Raw genomic sequence first — 24,119 nt, 5'->3', positions numbered from 1 at the left:
CTTGAGTAACTGAAAAACCTAAGGGTGTCACTATCTTTAGGCATGGCTCGATTCAGAACGCAAATGCTGGTGTTGTATCTGTCAGGGTTCTGGCAGGAAATAGATGGCTCCATCCAACTGGGTTTTAAGAAGAAGACAACTTACAAAAATGAGGGCAGGGTTTGGGAAATTCAAGGGATACTGAAGTACCACATTAAGTAATAGTGGGGCACTGTTGTCTCTGCCCCTGAAGGAGCAAAGCAAGAGTGGCTGCTGGAATCTGAAGATCAAGAGCAGTGTGGAGAGAGTGCCCTGACAGAGCAGAGGCTTCGATAGTGAGACACAGCCAGGAGAATCACAGAGAGGGAAATAAATAACCCAATTTTCTTCTCATCTTCTGTCAGCACTCCCACCTGGAAGGCAGAGAAGAAGAGTCTATGTAGCCAGCCGAGAGAGAGGAGGAGAGGGTAGACCTGTGGCAGGTGGAAGATACGCAGCACCATCACAAAGTCAGTCTTGCTCGCCACCCTCTTCCTAACCAGGGTCTTGCTTATCAGCCTCACAGCTTGCAAGCTATAGGAAGAGAGCATCTCTTGCCCGAGTTTTTCAAGTAACATCCCCTGCCACCAAATTTAGTCTTATTGGCCTGGCTTATATAACCAAACCCATCTCTATTTCAATCTGTATTTATGCCCATCTCTTAATCAATCATTCAGGACAAAATAGGACTGAGCAGGTCATGATCACCTGAAGAACCTTGGAACTAGGAGGATGAGGTCAGTCTTATCAGGCACGGTGTGTGGAATAAAAGAGAGTGGCTGCCCAAAGGAAAATTTAGGCACTGTTAACATAAGAAGGGGGAATTCATAGAGGTTGGTCAGCCAAAAACAGCATGTGTACATTACCTTGTCCGTACTACTCATAGTACAATCCTTGGTAAATAAGTAACGACTAATTGCATTGATTGGATGCAGTGTTTTGAGAACTATTCATTGCACATAGCTGATGCTCAATACATGTTTTCAAAGAAATTTGTCAGAATATAAACATTAATAATCATCAAATTAGAATTCCATGGACAGAATTATTTTGCAATTGGCTAGAAGACTTCTGAATCCAGGGGATATTTTTTCCACTTCCAGTATTTAGAGTGATCCTTATGAATGTTGACTTATGATTATTAACTGCTTGTTTGTAGAAATCTATATTTACAACCCAAACACTGCATCTTTCAGTGTTCTGAATTATTTTGTAAACTCTATTTATTTGCTCTCATTAGACCACAGTCTTGAGAATTTCTGGCTTGTTTACACACATCACCAAGTTTTTTTTTTTTTTTTTTTTTTTTTTTTTTAAGACTCACTTAGCAAAACATCACGAAAGAAGCAACAAACTGAAGTAACACTAACAATTTAAATTTAACTGTTCATAAGCCCTCTTTGTTTTTGTCCATGAAGGATGACTATCAATGTTGCTAAGAGCTGTTTATTAAATCGATCAAAATAAATATTGTCTTTAAAAAATCAAGCTGCCTTTATCTGATTGCAAATGTGAGCTTGTAAAATTAATCTTTCTGGTGTTTGCTTGTCATTCAAGCATAAGTTTTCTTCTATCCACCCCCACTGTTTTGTTGTTGTTGTTGTTGTTGTTGTTGTTCAGCTCCAGCAAGTTTTTGGCTGTGGTTCTATCAATGGCTTTTTGAATAAGAAGCCCTGACAGTAGGATATAAGGAACATTTTTAAAAAAGTGGGAGCAGGGAGTCAGATTGGGCTGACATTGAAAAATCAAAGAAACTTCAAAGTGTAAGAATTGTCATTATTAGGGTTTTAATGCCATTGAAAGTTTCAGACAGGGAAACTTTCCCTTTGTGTCTCCCTTGGTCTGGAGAATGATTATACTTTCATTTATTTATTCCATAAATATTTCCTGAGGCCTGCTTTGTGGAATGCAAGATATATGCAGTAGATAAGAGAAACATGAATTAGGACCCATCTACCTTAATGAAACTTATTCTACTTTGGGGGCTCCAAATGCACAAATGATGGGACTGTCAGGGCATCTGCAGATATGTGTGTATAAATGTGTGTGATGTAGTGAGGTTACTGTGCCTGCTCATCTTTGCACAGAACAATGGTGGTTAATGAGGATGTTAAGGAGAATAGGAGAGAAAGGCTGAAATCTCGTGGCATTTGCTTCTTGGTTCTCTGCCAGCAAAGAAGAACAGTAATGTAAAGAGCTTCCCAAATCAGATTCGTTGGGTTTTGAGATGCATGACGCACAGGAAAAGTGGAAGAGTTGTTCTTTCTTACCTCTTGCATGTACGTCCCACCTATCTAAATTCCTGCCTCTTCTGCTAAGCCTTCTGATCATTCCAGCTCAGAATGATGTCACTGACTCCTTACTCTCAACTCTTAAAGTGCTTAGACTTAATTATATACTCCCTCACAGTAGGATCTGATTTTTGGAGGTCTCCCTATGCTCCTTAAGGGCAGGGACCAGATTTAATGCTTTTTTAATATACTGTGTGGCCCATCATCTTGGGCAGAGCTTTAGAACCAGCGACTACATTGACGTGAATGCTGTGCTCAAGTTAATATTAAGCTCAGTTTGCATTTTCTTGGGCCATAAACCACTCAGTAATTAGAGGACCATTTATGAAGGAGGAGCTATGAATGTGCCAGTAATGGAACAAGTCTTGCCTGATAGCTGGAGGAAGTAGACATGGCCTAATAAAAATCTGATCAATTAGGTCAAAACTGACCAGACAACATCAGAGCTGAAAGAGTTTATACAAAAATCATTTGGTACACAATCCCCTCACTTTACAGAATGGAAGCCAAGGCCCATTAAGGTTGCAGCTGGCTCAAGGTCACACTGAGTTTGTGATAGGTCCTATTGAATTTGTGATAGAACGGTTAACTACAGTTATTAACCAAGTTGGTGCTGGGTAAAGTGTCAGGCTTGACAGCCAACTAGATGTAGGCTTAACCTGGTGTTTGCCAAGTCCTCACACTAATAACAACCATGTTTTAAACCCGGTTTCATGCTCCTGGGACCATGTCAAATGCTTCCCATACGGTAATACCATGACTTCAATTAACCTTCACCACACACTCAGGAGGTCCTCTATCAGAGTTCCACCTGAGAAACAGAATCAGTAAGAGATATTCAGAAATTTTTATGTGTAGGTTTATGTAATTGTGGGGTTGGTTGGGAAGTCTGGAATCCAAAGGGCAGGCTATTAAGAAAGGCAGGCTGGAATCTGAGGTACTTGGGGAAGCTGGTCTACAGATGGACTTCCTTCTTCAGGGAAGTCTCAGCCCTGCTTTCAAGTCTTTCTGACTAATTGAATCAAGCCCACCCAGATTATCTAGAATAACATACCTTACTTAAAGGCAATTGATTACGGACTTTAATGACATCTACAAAACACATTCTCTGATTGAGGACAGTGATGCCTGGAATAGCATCTGTGAATGAATAACTGGAGGCAGTAGCCCAGCCAAGCTGACATATAAAAACCAACATCCTGGGTACTACTTTTCACTGGTTTCCCAAGTCACAGGGCCGTTTAGTGGCAGAGCCAGTTCCCAAGCCTGCTCTGCCTGTCTCCATGGTCCATGTCTGAGATGCACAGGACGGTCAGTGCATGTAAACTTGGGCAAGTTCTTATACTCCTCTTAGCCCCAGATTCTTTCCTCTGTGAAATGTAGGAAGCCATGTTTATGGCACAGTGTTATGTTAATCACATGGGGAAAAGTGAGTTGTTAGCAGTTAGTAGGAACTCAGCAAATGTTAGTCATTTCCTTCCCCTTTGCACTACATCAGTGGTCCCCAACTTTTTGGCACCAGGGCCCAGTTTCAAGAAGACAAGGGATGGGGGATGGTTTCAGGATGATTCAGGCACATTACATTTATTGTGCACTTCATGTCTATTATGATTACATTGTAGTATATGGTTAGGTAATTACACAACTCACCATAATGTAGAATCAGTTGGAGCCCTGACTTGTTTTCCTCCAACTAGACAGTTCTGTCTGGGGGTGATGGGAGACAGTGATACCTGAAGTGTGTTGCCTATGTTCAGTCTACTTCATAATCTCATTTTGGTTGCTCTCACTGGAGAAAGCCTGCTTCACAAAGACAGGATGCTGGAAATGGAAGCAGGCTTTTCAATGCTCTTGTAGCAATCTCAAGATATTCTGCCTTGACTTTAATCCAGAAGGCGTGGTGATTTGAAGTTGTCTCAAACATACTTTTAAGGTCACTGTCATTTGTGGTATCAAGCAGTTAACCCTCTTCCAGCACAGACAAAGTTGGTTCACTTGGCTTATTCAGAAATGGGGCATAGACCTGTTCCTTCCCAGTTCGAGGGTCTTTTGTGATTGGAAGTAATACTTAAACTCTTTTGAAAGTTAAGACAGGTGGTCATGCGTCCGCTGGGAGAAAGAAGGCCCTGGCTCAGTGTCTTTCAAAATCTCTGCTAATGTCTCAAACATGTCAGAAATTCCAATTTTCACTCATCACTCACATAATTTCATTTTGGCTTTGAATGCAGTCAATTTATTTGCCTACTTGAACACAGATGCCATTCTCCCCTGAAGTGACAGATTGAGTTCATTGAGCAGGTTGAATATATTGCACAAGTAAGCAAATTTTGTGACCCATTCTGTGTCACTGAAATGTGCTGCCAGTGGTGACGGTTTTTCTAAAAGAAATCTCTGGTGCAGCTTTAGTAACTCAAAACTCTGGCCAGTTTTTGAGTCAAACTCTACCTTTAGAAAGCTGTCTTACTTCTGTGTATAAGAGAAGATATATGTGCTCTGTGTCCATCTCCTCACAGAGCTGAGCAAACAGATGTGAGTTAAGGGCATGTACTTTAAGGTGGTTGATAATTTTAATCACATTCTGCAAAATGTTGTTAAGTTCAGATGACATTTTTCAACTAATCAGCATCTCTCTATGGACGACACAGTCCATAGACTTACATTCAGAAGCGACCTCTTTGATCCAAGTAGTGAAACCAGAAAGCCATCCAGTCATGGTAGCCACTCTGTTCGGGCACACATCAACACAAAATGACCAATTCAGTTTTTCTGATATGTAATCATTCAAAGACTTGAATAGTTCTATAGCTGTGGTGTCAGTTGGTAACCAAAGTGCACATAACACATCTTCATGCACATCCCCCTGAAAAATAGATTGCACAGAGCAAGTATCATTGCCTTGTTGTCAACCTGGACTGTGAACCACAGTTACTCACTAATCCTCTCTAACAATTGTGCCTCAGTATCCTCTGCTATTTCATCAATTTGCCTAGTTACAGTGCTAGCCAAAAGAGGAATACGTGCCACTTTTTGAACTGCAGCCTCTCCTAAAAGTTCACAACAAATGTCCTTAGCAGCAGGCAGGATCAATTCTTCTTCAATACTAAAGGAATTAGCTTTAGCCATGTGGTTAGCCACTAAGAATGATGCTGTCAGTGCAGACATATTTGCTGAATTGTTGGCCTTCAATAATTGCTTCTATCCTTTGTGTTCACATTGTTTTCTTTTGAAAAACTCCAAAGTCTTGCCTTTTAATGCAGGGTGCTTTTAATGCAGGGTGCAGCCTTTCAAGCAGTTTTGAAGGCTTCATGGCTTTATTGAATATCTGGTCACCACATATTATATAAGCGGGCTTGGAGAATGTGAATTGCCTGTTGCAATGAACTCATAATTTAAGTAGGACTCTTGGTATTTTTTAAAAAATATATCTTTCTTTTTGTTGGCAATCTTAGAGTCTTTTTCTGCCTCATCATTGGGTATTTACCCCTTTTCAAAGAAGCTCTCCAGTGACATTTGATTTTTTTTCTCATCTTGGCTAAGGTTAGCTTGTGGGCTTACCAGAACTGTGCGTTAGACAAGTGCTCAGTGCAGGAAAGAGGCACAGATGGAAGTGGAAAATAAAATAATAGGCAGACCACATGCAGACTAAAATGAGTGTCAGATTCTAACTTCAAGGCTGCCACCAGATGCAGCGTAACTGTCACTTACAACCCACTGATAGGGTTTTGATGTGAGTCTGCATGCAATTGATTTATTATGGTCTCTGTTCAGTCAATCTTGTTTGCTAATGTTAGTCTGTATTAGCAGCCACTCCCCAGAGCTAGCATCACTGCTTCAGCTCCACCTCAGATCATCAGGCATTAGATTCTCACAAGGAGGACCCAACCAAGATCTGATGACATTGCATGCACAGTTCACAATAGGGTTCATGCTCCTGTGAAAATCTAATGTTGCCACTGCTCTGACAAGAGGTGGAGCTCAGGTGGTAATGCAAGTGATGGGGCACAGATGCAAATACAGATGAAGCTTTGCTTGCTTGCCTCCTGCCATGCAGCCCAGTTCCTAACTACATCACACACACTCACACGGGAGCTGTGCTACCAGTTCAAATCAAAATCAATCCTACAAGAGAAGCTCTGGCTCAGATGTGGGTTTCTTTCTGAAATCTTACACAAACATCAGTTTCAAGGAGATTCTTGGAAATGTGGAGATGGTCATAGATATGCTATACTCCCCATATCCTTTTCCTGCTTTGATTCCTACCTACAAGAGGATTGATTTGCTTTCTCAACCAGGCAAAAAAGACAAATTATTTCATTAGGCTCTTGTTCTCTTACTCTTGCTTCTGCATTATCTGAATTCAGATATCTTTTCTAAAAAAAGGTATTTCTGCTTTCATGCAATTGTTATAATAAATGATCTCATGTGCTGGACACTTCATGAGTATGTTCCCAAAATTCACTGTCCTGCTACTTCCTTTGAAGGTTGTCTGCAAAGTCAAGATTCAGGAAATTATTTTGTCTCTTTGACTTGGGTAGGGCAGGAATGAAGTTAATTACTTCTTTTGTGTTCTCAAGATAAGGCCAGTCACAATCCCAGGTCCAATAATCAAGTAGCACCACCTGGTGTTTTGCTATTTACCTTCCCAAACTTGAAATCAACAATTAGATATAGGTATAGATACACACACACACACACACACACACACACACACACACACACACATATATATATTTAGTGATGGGGTCTTACTCTATCATCCAGGTTGGAGTGCAGTGGCACAATCATAGTTCACTGTAACCACAAAATCCTGGGCTCGAGTGATCCTCTCACCTGAGTAGTTACAACCACAGGCACATGCCATCACACTCAGCTAAATTTTTTATTTTTATTTTTTGTAGATGTGGGGTTGCACTGTGTTGTCCAGGTTGTTTTGAACCCTTGGGCTCAAGCAATCCTCCTGCCTTGATCTCCTAAAGTGCAGGGATTGCAGTTATGAATCACTGCATTCAGCCTGAAATCAACAATTTTAGAAGACTGTCATATCCTTGACATTAACTTCATCAAATGGGAATATTTCTTCTCACTGGAAAGTTACAGTTGCATGTTTCTGTACTAAAAACCTGCATTGCCTAGTGGGGTAGCAGATACTTACTGAACACCTCGTCTGCCTCTACCTGCCACGCCTGAGCACATCTCACATGAATATCTCTGCACCTCATTCAGGTGCAGCAAGGGAAAAATGTATTATGGGTTTCAAATACACTTGGTATCACAAACACATAGTCCTCTATGTCGTTTATTTTGGCCCCCTCTCCCATTTTCTGCTGTCATTATTCCAAACCTCTCTCTATGTGCCCTGATCCTGTCCCTGCCTCCTGATTTTGCTCTCAGCAAATGATCTTGCTAGCTCCCTTGCAGAAAACATAGGGGCTGGAGGCTAACAGACAAACTCCCTCAACTTGCTGACTGTTCACCTCCTGCTTTCTCACAAAACCTTCCTATGTACACCTTTCCCTTAGTCCCTTCCCTCCATCCTCAAAAGAACAGATATTCCTTTCCTTCTTCTCTTATTCAAAGTCAATGCCTCCATCTGTGCCATTTCCATTCTAGACTTTCAGACTCTTTTATCACAAGATCCGACTCAACAGCCTTTAAAGAAGTGTATGTCGCCGGGCACGGTGGCTCATGCCTGTAATCCCAACACTTTGGGAGGCCAATGTGGGAGGATCACTTGAGGTCAGGGGTTTGAGACCAGCCTGGCCAACATGGTGAAACCCCATTTCTACTAAAAATACAAAAATTAGCCAGGTGCGGTGATGCAGGCCTGTAATCCCAGCTACTCAGGAGGCTGAGGCAGGAAAACTGCTTAAACCTGGGAGGTGGATGTTGCAGTGAGCAGAGACAGCACCATTGTGCTCCAGACTGGGCAACAGAGTAAGACTCCATCTCAAAAAAAAAAAAGTGTATGTCTTGCCTATCATGAAGAGACAGAAGGAAGAGAAAGAAGGAAGGAGACACAGAGGGAGGAAGGGAGGAAGGAAGGGGAGCAACTCCTGTAGCTATTGTCCTGTACCACTCCTCAGACAGTCTGCTCAGGTGACTTGTCCTCATGTCTGGAGTTTGTCATGTTTCACTATCCATGAGCCATCTGCCCTTTGCTCCCATCATCCCACTAAAGATGTTTTCATTAAGGCAAGCCCAATGAATAGTTTCCATTCCTTATCAAACTTGACCATTATGAAACATTCAATACTGTCTCCTTAAAAATTACTTTCTGATTTCCAGGACACCACACACTCCTGGTCTGCATCCATATCGCTGACGGTTTCTTATCAGAATCCTTCATCAACTCTTTTTTCCCACTTGCTCCCTAAGCATCTGTCCTGACTCTTGTTTTCTTCTCAGACTATACCTTCCTTCTTCCAATGATGTCCAGGCTGCAGTAGCACTTTAGAGGCTCCTTTCCCCTGTGCCAGAGACCACTGGAACCTGTACAAGCTGCTTTGGCCATTCTCTGCAGCTCAGGGAATTTCTCTGGGCAATACCTTTCACCCACTGATCAGAACCTTCTTCTTTCACTTGATTGCCATTCACTTCCTGGTACAAGGGTCCTTGCTCTCTGCTAAGCCTCTTTGCATGCATGACTTATTTAGAAGATCAGCCTGGCTTTTGATTCCCCTGTGACAGGAACAAAAACATTAATGCAAGAGCCCTTCCAACCTTTCCCTGATTCCTGGCCTCTAAAAGAATCCTGACTTCGCCGGCTTCATTTCTTCTCCTTTCCCACTCTTCAGAAAGCCTCTTCTTGCCTCACACCAGACTGAAAATCTTCTTTCCAAACATTTCCAAAGATTTCTTCTTTGAAATCTTCAAGATTCAGAATAAAGAGAAAGTGGGAAGGAGGTAGAGACAGGAGATGTGGGGACTAGGACTGGAAGAAGTCTTTGCAGAATATGTAGGAGTGTTGGAGGAGCAGTTTGTGACGAGAGAGAAGTAAATGACAAAGAGATTGGGGTTTTAAGTGTTTCTATGGTCTATATAGCCATTCAAAATGTTAAAGAAACCCAGGCAAAACAAAAACAAAAACAAAAACAAAACAAACAAACAAAAATAACTTTAACTATTTTAACAGCACTGACTGGGTTCAGGCAGGTTTTCTTTGATGGCAGTTCTACTCTAAAGATGGATAAGTATATCACTCCTCTCCACAAGACTCTGACCTGTGGATTCTCTCTTGAATACTGCCCCTAAAACCCAGGCTTCCTAATATTGTTGCTTTGAAGCCATCCTGTGTAAGCGGGAAGATACAAGTGCTCATCTGGCCCCAGAAATAATGCTCTGAGTCTGAACCTGGATCTCCAGGTCAGTTTTCTCTTCTGAGTTTCAGACACTACATTGACCTGCTTACAAGACATTTCATGCAGATGTTTCAAGGAACTCTCACACCCAACTCATCCCAATGTTATCTCTTTATCTTTATCATCTCCTCTTATGTCCCTCAGTAAAGGACATCAGCCTCAGCTGAGCCACTTAATACAGAAAATTGGGTGTCATTCTTCCTTTTGCTCTGTCTTCTCCTGCAGATGGTCACCAAGATTCTTCCACTTCTTAAACATATAGAGATGCTGAACAACTTGACATTTCCTGAACTCTTGAAGTTCTGGATTTCTTTACAATGCCTTTGAGCATTCTGCTGATTTTGCACTTGATGTCTTTCCATTTCTCTATTCATCTGTTAATCATTAGATGATGCCTAAATTTCTCTTCTCTCAAACCTTCATTAATTGTCCCAAGTAGACCTGATCACTTTCTCCTTTGTACCACCTTAAAGTTATTAGCATCAAGACAGTTTCACAATGTGCTACAATTATTTTATGTATTCAACAGTCTCTGCTCCAAGACAACGAAATACTTGAGGGAGAACGTTGTCTTTTATTTTTAAATCTCTAGCACCCAGCTCAATAAATAAACATTTATTAATTACTTGAATGAATAAACAATAAATGTATGAGGTAGTTAGGAACCCATATGTAAAGATAGGAAAGAAAGGCTTCATGAAGTTAAGTAATTTACCCAGCATAACACAGCCACTAAGTCAGGGAGCAGGGTATGAGCCTGGCCTGTGCTACAAAGTCCACGCTTTTCTTTCACTACCATCACACTGTCTCTTAGCTGGTCAAAGCTTTAATCTTGTAGTTTAGAAACTTAAGTAGATATTTTCCTTGCTGATGGTGATAATTTGTCTCTTTATGGTGACATTTTTAGGACATTTCCTTGGAGGCATCTCAGGGATACAAGAAGCATTTCAACAATTATTATCTTTATGCTTATCTTTGAAGTTTCCCCATGTGGTTCAAACTTTTTAAGCCTTTCCTTCAGCACTTACTTGACAAATCCTGGGTGATGACATTATTGGGAAGTGGGTCAAAGTTGGACTCCCTCGTCTCCACCTATTGTCATTCAGGGAAGGCCAATCTTCAATGGCAAGGGATGCCTTAGAATGAGAGTAAGTGGAAGAGTTTATTTTGAAAAAAATTAAGGGACACAACTCGCTGTTAGAGGAACAATGCTTTGAGTTCAATAAACCCTCACAATTACTCAGCAAGGACCTCCCTACAGATTTCTCAGAAGCCAAGTAGAGTAACCACCGATACCTAGTAAATATCTCTTTTTTTGGCATGTATTTCTGAACCTGTATTCTACTCATCTTCTGTCATTGCTGCCTATGGCAATGTGGCATGTGATGTCTGAACATATATCTCAGGATAGAAAAAAGAAATGTTTGGCAACTCACACTGTTTTTTAAAAAAACCAGTTGGTTCTCCCCTGTTAGCAGGTAGATAATAAATGAATAAAGTTCATGTTATTTGTTTTGCTTGGTCAGAATATGTTTAAAAAATTATTTCATCTGACCAGAACCCAAGGTAATATAAGGTCATTTTTAGTCATTTAAAAAGGTTGTGCCACTTTCCTTAGCAGTGACGGACACTTGTATTCTTCACAAGCAGAGTATGAGGACGGATGTGGCAATAACCAGGGCACAAACTCATTATTGTATTTTAAAACATGCGTGGCCCCTTTCCTTCAAGGGTCTAAGTCTCCTTACAAAATCTTCATTGCCAAATAGACGTTAATCTTTCCAACACCCAAGGAGGAAGGTGAAAGTGTGTGCTTTTTCTTTTTTCTTTTCCTTTCATTTTTTTTTCTTTTTCTTTTTGAGACAGAGTCCTGCTCTTGTCACACAGGCTGGAGTGCAGTGGAGTGATCTTGGCTCACTACAGCCTCCACCTCTTGGGTTCAAGTGATTCTTCTGCCCCAGCCTCTCCCGATTAGCTGGGATCACAGGCACCCACCACCATGCCTGGCTAATTTTTTGTATTTTTAGTAGAGACATAGTTTCACCATGTTGGTCAGGCTCATCTTAAACTCCTGACCTCAGGTGATCCACCTGCCTCCGTCTCCCAAAGTGCTGGGTTTACAGGCATGAGCCACCACACCCAGCCAAGTGTGTGCCTTTTCAACACAACTTAAATATTTGGGGGAAGCCGTCGCAGCTCACTTTCAGATGGAGGAATGTAGGGAGGATGGAGATTCTTATTAATTTACTCCACCAACACTTACTAGGCACTTTCTATGCATAAGGTATCATGTTGTGTGTTAGGGACACAGAACATTACAGAAATGAATGCAGTCTCTACAGTCTTCCAGGAGAGTTGCAGGTCCTAGCAAGTATACACTGACTGATGAGGGCCACAAGAGCACAGTACCGAGACCATGCACATGGCAGGGGAACCTTGTGGAAGGGATAGGGATGAAGGGAGGCTGCCCAGAGGTGAGTCTTGAGAATAAATAGAAGATAGAGGCCAAAAAGAATATTAAAGGCAGAAGAAGCAGCTCTGCCTTTCATAAATAAAGAAGACGGCCAGGCATAGTAGCTCATGCCTGTAATCCCAGCATTTTGAGAGGCCAAGGAGGGCAGATCACTTGAGTTCAGGAGTTAGAGACCAGCCTGGGTGACATGGCAAAACCACATATCTACAAAAAATTAGCCAGGCATGGTGGCATGTGCCTGTAATTCCACCTACTCAGGAGGCTGAGGTGGGACGATCACTTGAGCCCAGGAGATGGAGGTTGCAGTGAAATCATGCAACTGCACTCCAACCTGGGTGACATAGCAAGATCTTGTCTCAAAATAAATAAATAAATAAATAACGAAGCCATTTAGGAAACTGGAAGGATTTCTGTATGACTGAAGTAGACACATGGAGACAAGAAGTGGCAGTCCTGTGAAGAGCACAGCCAGGGACAGGGAGCAGACCAGGTAGGACAAAGGTATGAGCAGAAAAAGGGCAGAGAGGGGGCTCTTGAGGCAGCCTCCCCAGCTCAGATCCCCATCCAGCTATAATGGATCCAAATGCCACTGGGGGACAGAGCCGTTTCCCAGGTACGCCCTCTTCTTAGCAACAGCCCTGAGAGAGTTACTGCCTCAGAGTTTACAAAGCCTGTTCTCCAGTGTCTCAGGGACTCTAAGATGCAGGAAAATTAGTCTCCTCCCACGTCCCCTCTCTAGAAAAAATTTACCCAGGAGCCTGTGGCTTCCAAATGGCAGCAGGTCTTCTGACTACTTTAGGTCTTTACTTTTTATCAAGGCCAGCCACCTTCAGGCATGCAACAGCGATGTTGCCCTCCCTGTGGAATAACACCCTGCATTGCGTCTCCATAAAACCATGCACCCACTGGGTGGACCCAACACACAGTTTCTGACCTGTGTATTTCAGCCCATTGCTTCTGAAAATTGCTTAGTAAATCCTCACACACATATTGGCTCTTCTGAACTATTACTTAATGATAATGCATTGATATTCAACAAATGTTTACAATCATTACCATCAGGCTCTATAGTGAGAGAAAAACAAATGAAAGAGAAATGAAGCAAAGAGAAGGAGTAAGGGAACAGGAAGAATGTGGAAGAAGTAAGGATTAATATGAGCTGCTTGAGCACTTACTAAATTACAAGTCCCAAGCTTAGCACTTTATGTGCCTTATCTCATTTAATAATTTGGAGGGTTTCTTTTGGTTTTGTTTTTTTGGTTTCTTTTTGAGGAAGGGTCTCACTCTGTCACCCAGGCTGGAGTGCAGTGGCACCATCATAGCTCACTGCAGCCTTGAGGTCCTGGGCTCAAGCAATCCTCCTGCTTCACCGTCGTGAATAGCCAGGACCACAGACACACACCACCATGCCTGATTAATTTTTCATTTTTTGTGGAGGTATGATCTCTCTTTGCTGCCCAGGCTGATCTTGAACTTCTGGGCTCAAGTGATTCTCCCACCTCAGCCTCCCAAAGTGTTGGGATTATAGGCATGAGCCACCATGCCCGGCTTCATTTAATATTATGGTAACCTAGGATATGCGTTATTATTCTATTTAGCAAGTAAGGAAACCAAGGCTCAGAGAAGTTGAGTTACTCCCCTGCAGCCAAGGCAGTGGTTTTCTGACTGCAGACCAGGGTTCTGATTTGTTACGTTTAACTTCTGGAAAGAGAGGGAGAGCTCTTAGGCTTCTCTGTAGAAGCTTTAGTAACAGTTCTTTCTTGAGAAGAAACAGCAGGAGATTCTGCCTTATGTTTTAATAACTAAAGATAAAAGTTGGGCTGGGTGCGGTGGCTCACGCCTGTAATCCCGGCACTTTGGGAGGCCGAGGTGGGTGGATCACGAGGTCAAGAGATCGAGACCATCCTGGTCAACATGGTGAAACCCCGTCTCTACTAAAAATACAAAAAATTAGCTGGGCATGGTGGCGCGTGCCTGTAATCCCAGCTACTCAGGAGGCTGAGGCAGGAGAATTGCCTGAACCCAGAAGGTGGAGGTTGCAGTGAGCCGAGATCGCGCCATTGCACTCCAGCCTGGGTAACAAGAGTGAAACTCCGTCTCAAAAAAAAAAAAAAAAAAAAAAAAAAAAAAAAAAAAAAAAAGATAAAAGTCGAAATCTTGCTTCGGACACTAAAAAAAAAAAAAAAATCTGTGGACCCAGCCCCTTTTCAATGGCCCATGCCATTTTCCCTGGGCATTGTAGATCATCATCACTTCCCAGACCTGACCCTCACCACCCTGCTGGCACTGATTATCCTGATCTTTGTTTATAATCCTTTTATATGCCTGTTGAACAGCAATCTCCCAGGAATGACAAGTGTGTTTATACTTTTCGGGGCTCTCTGGCTTAGCAGGGAAGTCAAAGATTAGAATCTGGTGTCTAACACATGATACCACGACAGATCCCCAAATTCAATGTATACTTTCCCATGGTGTGGGCTTGAAACTTCCCATTAGATATGAAAAAAAAGTTTCAATAGAATTATTCATAATAGTGTAGCGAGCTGCTTTAAAAAACAATTCATAAATGCACTTTGGCCATTTGAGTGCCAAAAGCCCCATTAGAGGATCCATTTAGGAGCCGGGTGCGGTGGCTCACGCCTGTAATCCCAGCACTTTAGGAGATCAGGGTGGGTGGATCACGAGGTCAGCAGTTCAAGACCAGCCTGACCAACATGGTGAAACCCCATCTCTACTAAAAATACAAAAAATAGACGGGGGTGGTGGCAGCTACTGGCAGTAGTCCCAGCTACTCCAGAGGCTGAGGCAGGAGAATCACTTGAACCTGGGAGGGAGAAGTTGCAGTCAGCTAAGATTGTGCCACTGCACTCTAGCCTGGGCAACAGAGCTAGACGCCCTCTCAAAAAAAAAAAAAAAAAAAAAAGATACATTTAAAGATTAAACATGAGTGTGTATGAAGATCCCTGCTTTTGCTGTACATAAGCTGAATACGAACTTTTATGATTCATTATATATATATCTAGGAGGCAGATGTTCTGTCTTATTTAGCCCACAGATAAATTACTGTGGAATAAGTAAGCAGTAACATTTTAGAATAGGTTAATGAGGATCAAAAGGGTATATTAAAATGAGGAATATGTACCCCCATGTCACAATGTTTATAAACAGAAAGTCAGTTTGTATTTAAGTTCAACAACATTAAATATACCGGGCTATTTTCTTTCATAGTTAAAAAAATATTTTTATAAATATAGGGGTATGAGTGCAGTTTGTGACATGATATTGCGTGGAGTGCTGATGCCTGGACTTTTAGTGTAACCATCACCCGAATTGTGTACCTTGTATCCATTAAGTGATTTTTCATCCTTCATCCTGCTCTCACCCTCCCACATTTCTGAGTCTCCCGAGTCTATTACTCCAGTCTCTGTGTCTATGTGTACACATTATTTAGCTTCCACTTATAAGTGAGAACATGCAGTATTTTGACTTTCTGTTTCTGAGTTGCTTTACTTAAGATAATGGCCTCCAGTTCCATTCGTGTTGATGTAAAAGGCATGATTTTATTCTTTTTATGGTTGAGTCGTATTTCATGGAATTTATATGTATTTACCACATTGTCTTTATCCAATCATCTATTGATGGACACTTAGGTTGATTTAACATCTTTTCTATGGTGAATAGTGCTGCAATAAACATATGAGTGCAGGTATCTGTTTTATACACTGATTTCTATTATTTCGGGTAGATAACCAGTAGTGGGATTACTGGATTAAATGGTAGCTTTATTTTTATTTCTTTGAGAAATATCCACACTTTTCCATAGAGATTGTATTAATCTACCTTCCCGCCAACAGTGTATACGTGTTCCCTTTTCTTCATTGCAGAACACAGGAGCTATGCGGAAAATTGACGGAAGGACATGCCAGACAGAGAAACAGCAAACACAAAGGCCTTGAAGTGTGAGGCTCTTGGCATATTTAAGGGACATTGAGGATGAAATACTGGGGATTTAAATCTCAATCAACCATAAATATGGTTTTTCATTCTTGTAATTTTTCATAGTATTTCATTCTCTTAATTTTCTCATTAAGCAGAGAAATGTTTTTGTTTCAATCTATATTAAAAATCCAAGTTTCCATCCAGGCACGGTGGCTTACATCTGTAACTCCACCACTTTGGGAAGCTGACCCAAGTGGATTGCTTGAGCTCAGGAGATTGAGACCGGCCAGGGCAACATGGTGAAACCCAGTCTCCACAAAAAAATAAAATAAAACAATTAGCCAGGCATGGTGGCACATGCCTCTGGTCCCAGCTACCCAGGAGACTGAGGTGGGAGAATCACTTGAACCCAGAAGATCCAGGCTGTAGTGAGCCGTGATTGCACCACTGTACTCCAGCTTAAATGATAGAGTGAGACCCAGGCTCAAAAAAAAAAAAAAAGAAAGAAGTCCAGGTTTCTTATTCCCTATAAATACTACATAATCAACTCACTTTAATTTTTTATTCTTTTGTTGGTGTTCCCTCCGTGCCAGGTACATGTGGACGCTGTTAGAAGCTGGGTAAGTGTGACAAACACCACAGACATATTCCCACCTCCAAGAAATGTGGAGTGTTGAAGAGTTTGCAATACCTCACCGTCTTCATGCTCATGATCCAGTGTGGGTAGATTTAGGAACCAGGATTGAGAGTTCAGTCAGAAAGAAAGACGGGAGAGCACTGAGAAGAGGAGCAGGAGGGCCTCATGGGCAGACAGCCTGAGAGGAGGCAGAGGAGGAGGCAGGGAGCAGACCTGCAGGCCAAGGGCTCCGCAAACCACCAGGGTTGGGGGCTGGGAGGCAGGAATTCTAGCCAAGTACCTCAGGCAGCTGCAGGTGGCATATGTGAAAGGCAGCAGATGTCCATGGCAAGAAAGGAGCTGAAACAGCCTGTGTCTCAGCCACTGCACTCAAGGTTTGGTGTGGAGAGTTTTCAAGCATTATTGTCAGGGCCAAAGGACAACATCTCCATTTTTCCATTGTGCCCAGGCCACAAGTTGAAAAGGCAAAGACAGGATTGAACCACATTGCTCACCATGGAATTTGGGTGATGGCTGCTCTTTGAGTTGGATCTCGTGGTTCCTGACTCATTATCTGAATTGGACCCCATCTGCCTTCTAGCACTGTGTCCTCCTGAGCCCCCACTGCCAGTTGCCTCTTTCATCTGTATCCTCTTTCCTCCGCCTTCTGCTACCCACCCCCCAACCCCTGCCCCCGCTGATTGACAAGCACTCTCTTTTTTTTTTTTTTTTTTTTTTTTTTTTTTTTTTTTTTTTGAGACGGAGTTTCGCTCTTGTTACCCAGGCTGGAGTGCAATGGCGCGATCTCGGCTCACCGCAACCTCCGCCTCCTGGGTTCAGGCAATTCTCCTGCCCCAGCCTCCTGAGTAGCTGGGATTACAGGCACGCACCACCATGCCCAGCTAATTTTTTGTATTTTTAGTAGAGACGGGGTTTCACCATGTTGACCAGGTTGGTCTCGATCTCTCGACCTCGTGATCCACCCGCCTCGGCCTCCTAAAGTGCTGGGATTACAGGCTTGAGCCACCGCGCCGGGCCGACACAAGCACTCTCATTGCGGAAAGTGCCAGAGCACAAAGCAATGACATTTCTGGTAAATCTCTCAGATCAGGTGGACTTCGAATGTATTTTTTTCTTGTAGGAGAGGGCCTAGAAAAATCCAGAGCATTTGGGCTTTCATTTCAATTCAAATGTGAATAATCAAGATGTTTCATGATTATATGTTTTTGGAGATCTTTTTCCTTGAGTAGCTCTTTCTCTATTTATGTGTTTAAAAGAGGCACACTTATACTTTCTTTCTTGCACATGGATACTTAAGCCATACACCTTTTGTATGAGGAGTGGATCCTGTAACTTCATACATGAACATACCTAGTATACATTCATAACCGTCCTTATCTGTGAAAGGACAACAGTATTCAAAACATAAACGAAAATAGAATGTGAATGCTGGGCTGAGGGCCTTATATATATTTTGTACATGGTAAAAGAAATTTGGTAGCTGAGCTAAGTGTGGTGGCTCATGCCTGTAATCCCAGCAGTTTAGGATGATGAGACAGGCGGATCACTTGAAGTTAGGAGTTTGAGACCAGCCTGGCTAACATGGTGAAACCCTGTCTCTACTAAAAATACAAAAAAATAACTGGGCTTGGTGACAGGGGGTGCCTGTAATCCCAGCTACTTGGGAGGCTGAGGCAGGAGAATCACTTGAACCTGGGAGGCGGAGGTTGCAGTGAGCCAAGATTGCACCACTGCACTCTAGTCTGGGTGACAGAGCCAGACCCTGTCTCAAAAAAAGAAAAGAAAAGAAAAGAAATCTGATAGCTGGCATTCATATAATTAGTTCCAGTGTTTAAAACCTACTGCATGTTTCTCAGCTGCCTTGGCAACCCAGTGTACAGATAACCTCTCTTTGAGGAGATTAAACTCTTGGAAAGAAGGTCATATGCTCACACTAACTTAACAAAACTATACTATTATAAGGAGGATTGCATTCACCTTGTTCTATCCTACTAACATTTCTTTTTTAATTTAAGCATATTTTTATTCTCTGTGGTCAGAAAGATTTTCTAGTTAAATAACTTTTCTCAATAATTGTGTTTTTAAATAAACACATAATTATACTCCATGCAGAAAATTAGAGAAACGTAGATACTCTCTTTACCTCTGAAAACTTTACCTTCTCAACCTCCAGCTGAACGAGGGCATGGGGATCATCCCTAATGCAGCACAAGCTTCACGTAATTTATAGCAAGACTCCTTAATTTAGGGACATGGCAAAGGACTGGTTGGAAATGACAACTACATCTAGTTTATTAAACGGGTAACTTGGATGTAAATGTGCAGGTGATTCTGGATACGCAACTTCTTTCTTGCTCAGAAGCTGATGGCAACACCCAGTGTGGTTATGGGAATTGTATCAGCATTATCCAGCTTAGATTCTCTTCTTCCTGGCTAAGGGGTACACTTCTGGGTATTTTTATCCTTCTTGGCATGGCATGTCAAATGTTAATTTCTTGTTTTGTGACACTGATATGCTTTGGATGTTTGTCCCCTCCAAATCTCATGATGAAGTATAATCCCCAATGATGGAGGTGGGGCCTGGTGGGTGGTGATTGGATCATGGGCGTGAATTCCTCATGAATGGCTAAGCCCCATGGCCTTGGTGATGAGTGAGTTCTCACTCAGTTCATTTAAGATCTGGTTGTTTAAAAGAGTCTGGGACCTCGTGCTTCTCTCTCTCATTCCCACTCTCACCATGTGATACACCTGCTTTTGCTTCATCTTCTGCCACGATTGGAAGCTTCCTGTGGTCCCAACCAGAAGCAGATGCTGGCACCATGCTTCAGGCACAGCCTGCAGAACCGTGAGCCAATTAAACCTCTTTTCTTTATAAATTGCTCAGCCTCAGGTACTTCTTCATAGTGATGCAAAAAATAATTAATATGGGGCCATTATTACCAGTCTCCCAAAATTTTCAGACCTCAGTTTTGACAATTACAGACCATGAATACATAATTGTTTGCCTCTCTGAAACATTCTATATGCCCTATTTTAAGAAAGGCCATTGCACTTCTTATGCAAAATATATCTTAGGGAGCAGCATCAGAAGGGGCATTATACATTATTTCCAGTATCCTGTAGGTTCCATTTTATCTGCCCCAATAAGCTTCCACTAAACATACTGCTGTCTCTACCTCAAACTCAACATCTAAACTTGAACTAAGCAACTGCTTCATAAAACTAGCTCCCCGTTTGATTTCCTACTTCAGTTACACATTTCCCAGTCATTAGGCTTAAACCTGCAAAGCCATCTTCAATTCTCCTTCTTGGTCCTCTGTCAGACAACACGTCTCAACCACTTCAAATGGCATCACATTTGTTGTACTGCTGCTCCATTTTGCTTCTAGAAAAATTATCATAATTCGTGTCAAAATGGAGATTCAATAATATGTCATGATGGGGGCTGAGTGCTAAAAGAGGAATAGTTTAGAGTTTCTGGTTTACTCAACTATATTAAAGATTCTTGTCTAGGAAACATTACACTTATTCTTGAAAAGTTGCTGAAATTTCCCTCATATGATTGTAGAAAATATTCAGGTTTTTTCCTTCCTTCTTTTCTTTCTCCTTCTTCATTTGATGGTGAAAATAAGAGGGAGGGGGAATTGCTTCTTTGATGTCCTGGAAGTGACAGAAAGGCTAACGTTCTCTTTTTTATCTAGTTGGATAAATGAAGGTGTCTTTAATAATTAGAAGCTGCATTTTGGTTGATTACTAGGGCCTGGAACATATGTACTATTAACTAGTAGTCATAAAACTCAGGACTTGTTTACCTGGATTTTAGCAGCTCTCTTCACAGAGATGTTATGTCTTTTACTTTTTTCCAAGAATTGCTTAGGGGGTTACCAAGTCAAATTGGCCAACCCACAAACTGTTGAACTTTAGTCTGCCAAGTATAGCTATAGAAACTGAAAGGGTCATTTAGAAAGGCCATGTTCAGTTAAAGACATCTGTGGTTAACACCAAAAAAGAAAGAAGAAAAGCCCGTTGACCCTCAATCCACTCTATGAACAGTTTTACTTCTGTTTCTGAACAGTGAAGTGTAAACCATTTTCAAAGCAAAGTGTCTCTGAACAAAAGAAATTATAACACAACCATAGCTGCCAAGGTCAGACTAAGCTCTTCCTTTGGATAGGCAAATGATGTTTGATCCTTTGCACCTTTGACTAATGTGGCTTAATAATCGACACTTTTCTAAAAGTTCTTGTAAAAATATTGTTCCCTAAAAGATTTCAATTCTGACAGTTATGAGGAACATCAGTTTCTAAAAGGAAATACAGTCACATTTGCTTTACAATGCTCATCACATGTTTAACCAGAGTAGATTTACAAGCTCAGTGTCTTAAGCACATGCTTTTAAAAGCGAAAGTCCAATCTTAAATCTATCTCCATGTGGATAAGAAGAGTGACCATATTTATAACTAACCACTGAAAAGCCAAGAGCAGACAGGAGGAATGGGAAGAAGGAGAAAGCAAGTGAGGGTATGTGAAGTTGGGGGGGAGGGTGCAAAACGAGAGTCAAGTCCTCATTCCTTCCCACAGCTCCTAAGATTCCTTCCATCAGAAACACACAAACCCAGTGCCAGGTACAAGCACGGGTGTGGGTGTGGGCATGTGGGTATGGCGGTGTGTCCAGAATATAGATTTCCCTTTAGGATCTTGCAGTCTTATGAGGGTGACTGATGTAGATCATGAGTCATGATGAAAAGCTGGCCTTGATAAATATGTAAATAGTTATCTGATACATAGCAGAAGATCAGGGGCAGGGGCAGAAAGTTTCCTTCCCCCTGGATGGAGCAGGGATGTGCTGATGGAGATGGTGAGGCTTGAGCAGTGTCTCACATGACTAGTAGGCTCAATAAAGGTAGGAGATGAAGGAAAAGGAGTCAGCCAGACATGGTGACGTGGGCTGTTCCCAGGAAACAGCAAATGAATTGCACTCTTGGGACACAATTTGTATGGGGAGTGTATTAGTCCATTTTCGTGCTGCTGATAAAGACACAGCTGATACTGGGCAATTTGCAAAGGAAACAGGTTTAATGGGACTTATAGTTTCACATGGCTGGGGAAGCCTAACAGTCATGATGGAAGGCAAGGAGGAGCAAGTCATATCTTACGTGGATGGCAGCAGGCAAAGAGAGAATGAGGAAGTTGCAAAAGCAGAAACCCCTGATAAAATCATCAGATTTCATGAGACTTATTCACTACCTTGAGAACAGTACGGGGAAAACTGCCCCCATGATTCATGATTATCTCCCACAGGATCCCTCCCACACCATGTGGAATTATGGGAGTAGAATTCAAGATGAGATTTGGGTGGAGACACAGAGCTAAACCATAACATTGTGACCCATGGTTCTTCCCAAATGTCTGTCCTCACATTTCAAAACCAATCATGCCTTCCTGATAGTCCCCCAAAGTCTTAACTCATTGCAGCATAAACTCAAAAGTCCACAGTCCAAAGTCTCATCTGAGACAAGGCAAGTCCCTTCAGCCTATGAGCCTGTAAAATCAAAAGCAAGCTAGTTGTTTCCTAGATACAATGGGGACGATGGTTAAATAGAGCCATGCCAAATGGGAGAAATTGGCCAAAACAAAGGGGCTGCAGGCCACATGCAAGTCTGAAGTCCAGCAAGGCAGTCAAATATTAGAGCTCCAAAGTGATCATCTTTGACTCCATGTCTCATATCCAGGTCACACCGATGAAAACGTAGTTTCCCATAGTCTTTGGCAGCTCCAACCCTATGGCTTTGCAGGGTACAGCCTCCCTCTCAGCCGCTTTCATGGGCTGGCATTGAGTGTCTGCAACTTTTTCAAGTGTATGGTGCAAGCTGTCAGTGGACCTATCATTCCGGGTCTGGAGGATGGTGACCCTCTTCTCACAGCTCCACTAAGCAGTGCCCCAGTAGGGACTCTGTGTGGGGGCTCTGACCCCACATTTCCCTTTTGCACGTCCCTAGCAGAGGTTTTCCGTGAGAGCCCAACTCCTGCAGCAAACTTCTGCTTCAGCATCCAGGTGTTTCCATATATCTTCTGAAATCTAAGTGGAGGTCCCCAAACTTCAATTCTTGACTTCTGTGCACCCACAGGCTAAATACTACATGGAAGCTGCCAAGGCTTGGGGCTTGCATCATCTGAAGCCACAGCCTGAGCTCTACATTGGCCCATTTCAGCCATGGCTTGGGCAACAAAACACAGGGCTCCAAGTTCCTTGGCTGCACACAGCTTAGAGACCCTGGACCTGGCCCATGAAACCACCTTTTCTTCATAGGCCTCTGGATCTGTGATGGGAGGGGCTGCTGTGAAGACCTCTGACATGCCCTAGAGACATTTCACCATTGTCTTGAGGATTAACATTTTGTCTTGTTACTTATGCCAATTTTTGCCTCATTGTCAGGCTGCAAATTTTATAAACTTTTGTGCTCTGCTCCCCTTTTAAAACTGAATGTTTTTAATAGCACCCAAGTCACCTTTTGAATGCTTTGCTGCTTAGAAATTTCTTCTGTCAGATACCCTAAATCATCTCTCTCAAGTTCAAAGTTCTACAAATCTCTAGGGCAGGGGAAAAATGCCACCAAGCTCTTTGCTAAAACATAACAAGAGTCACCTTTACTCTAGTTCCCAACAAGTTCCTCATCTCCATCTGAGAACACCGCAGCCTGGATTTTACTGTCCATATCATTAACAGCATTTTGGTCAAAGCCAGTCAACAAGCCTCAAGAGAGTTTCAAGCTTTCCCATATTTTCCTGTCTTCTTCTGAGCCCTCCAAACTGTTCCAACCTCTGCCTGTTACCCAGTTCCAAAGTTGCTTCCAGATTTTTGGGTATCTTTTGAACAGCACCCCACTCTACTGGTACACATTTACTACATTCATTCATTTTCATGCTGTTAATAAAGACATACCTGAGACTGGGCAATTTACAAAGAAAAGAGGTTTAATTGGACTTACAGTTCCACGTTGCTGGAGAAGCCTCATGATCATGATGGAATGCAAGGAGGAGCAAGTCACATCTTACATGGATGGCAGCAGGTAAAGACAGAATGAGGAAGTTGCAAAAGCAGAAACCCCTGAAAAAAACCATCAGATCTCATGAGACTTATTCACGACCATGCAAACAGTATGGGGAAAACCATCCCCATGATTGAATTATCTCCCATTGGATCCCTCCCACAACATGTGGGAATTATGGGAGTACAGCTCAAAATAAGATTTAGGTGGGGACACAGCTAAACCATATCAGCTGCAATATAACTTTTTTATTTGTCTCCACCCAAATCTCATGTTGAATTGTAAACCCCAATGTTGGAGGTGGGTCCTGGTGGGAGGTGATTGGATCATAGGGGTAGATTTCTCATGAATGGG

General features: G+C 42.2%; 1 protein-coding gene across 1 annotated transcript in view; it reads right to left on the bottom strand.

Moving 5' to 3' along the window:
• DNAJC5B (DnaJ heat shock protein family (Hsp40) member C5 beta) overlaps positions 1–23,772 on the bottom strand; it is a 108,082-nt gene extending 84,310 nt beyond the window's left edge. Inside the window, exon 1 of the mRNA XM_074386627.1 lies at positions 23,706–23,772. The gene's annotated coding sequence lies outside the window, so the exon portion shown is untranslated. The remainder of the gene's footprint in view (positions 1–23,705) is intronic.
• Positions 23,773–24,119: the final 347 nt, after the last annotated feature.

This window comes from Saimiri boliviensis, chromosome 15 (assembly GCF_048565385.1).
Source record: "Saimiri boliviensis isolate mSaiBol1 chromosome 15, mSaiBol1.pri, whole genome shotgun sequence".
NCBI lineage: Eukaryota > Metazoa > Chordata > Mammalia > Primates > Cebidae > Saimiri > Saimiri boliviensis.
This window is presented reverse-complemented; position numbering and strand designations above follow the sequence as displayed.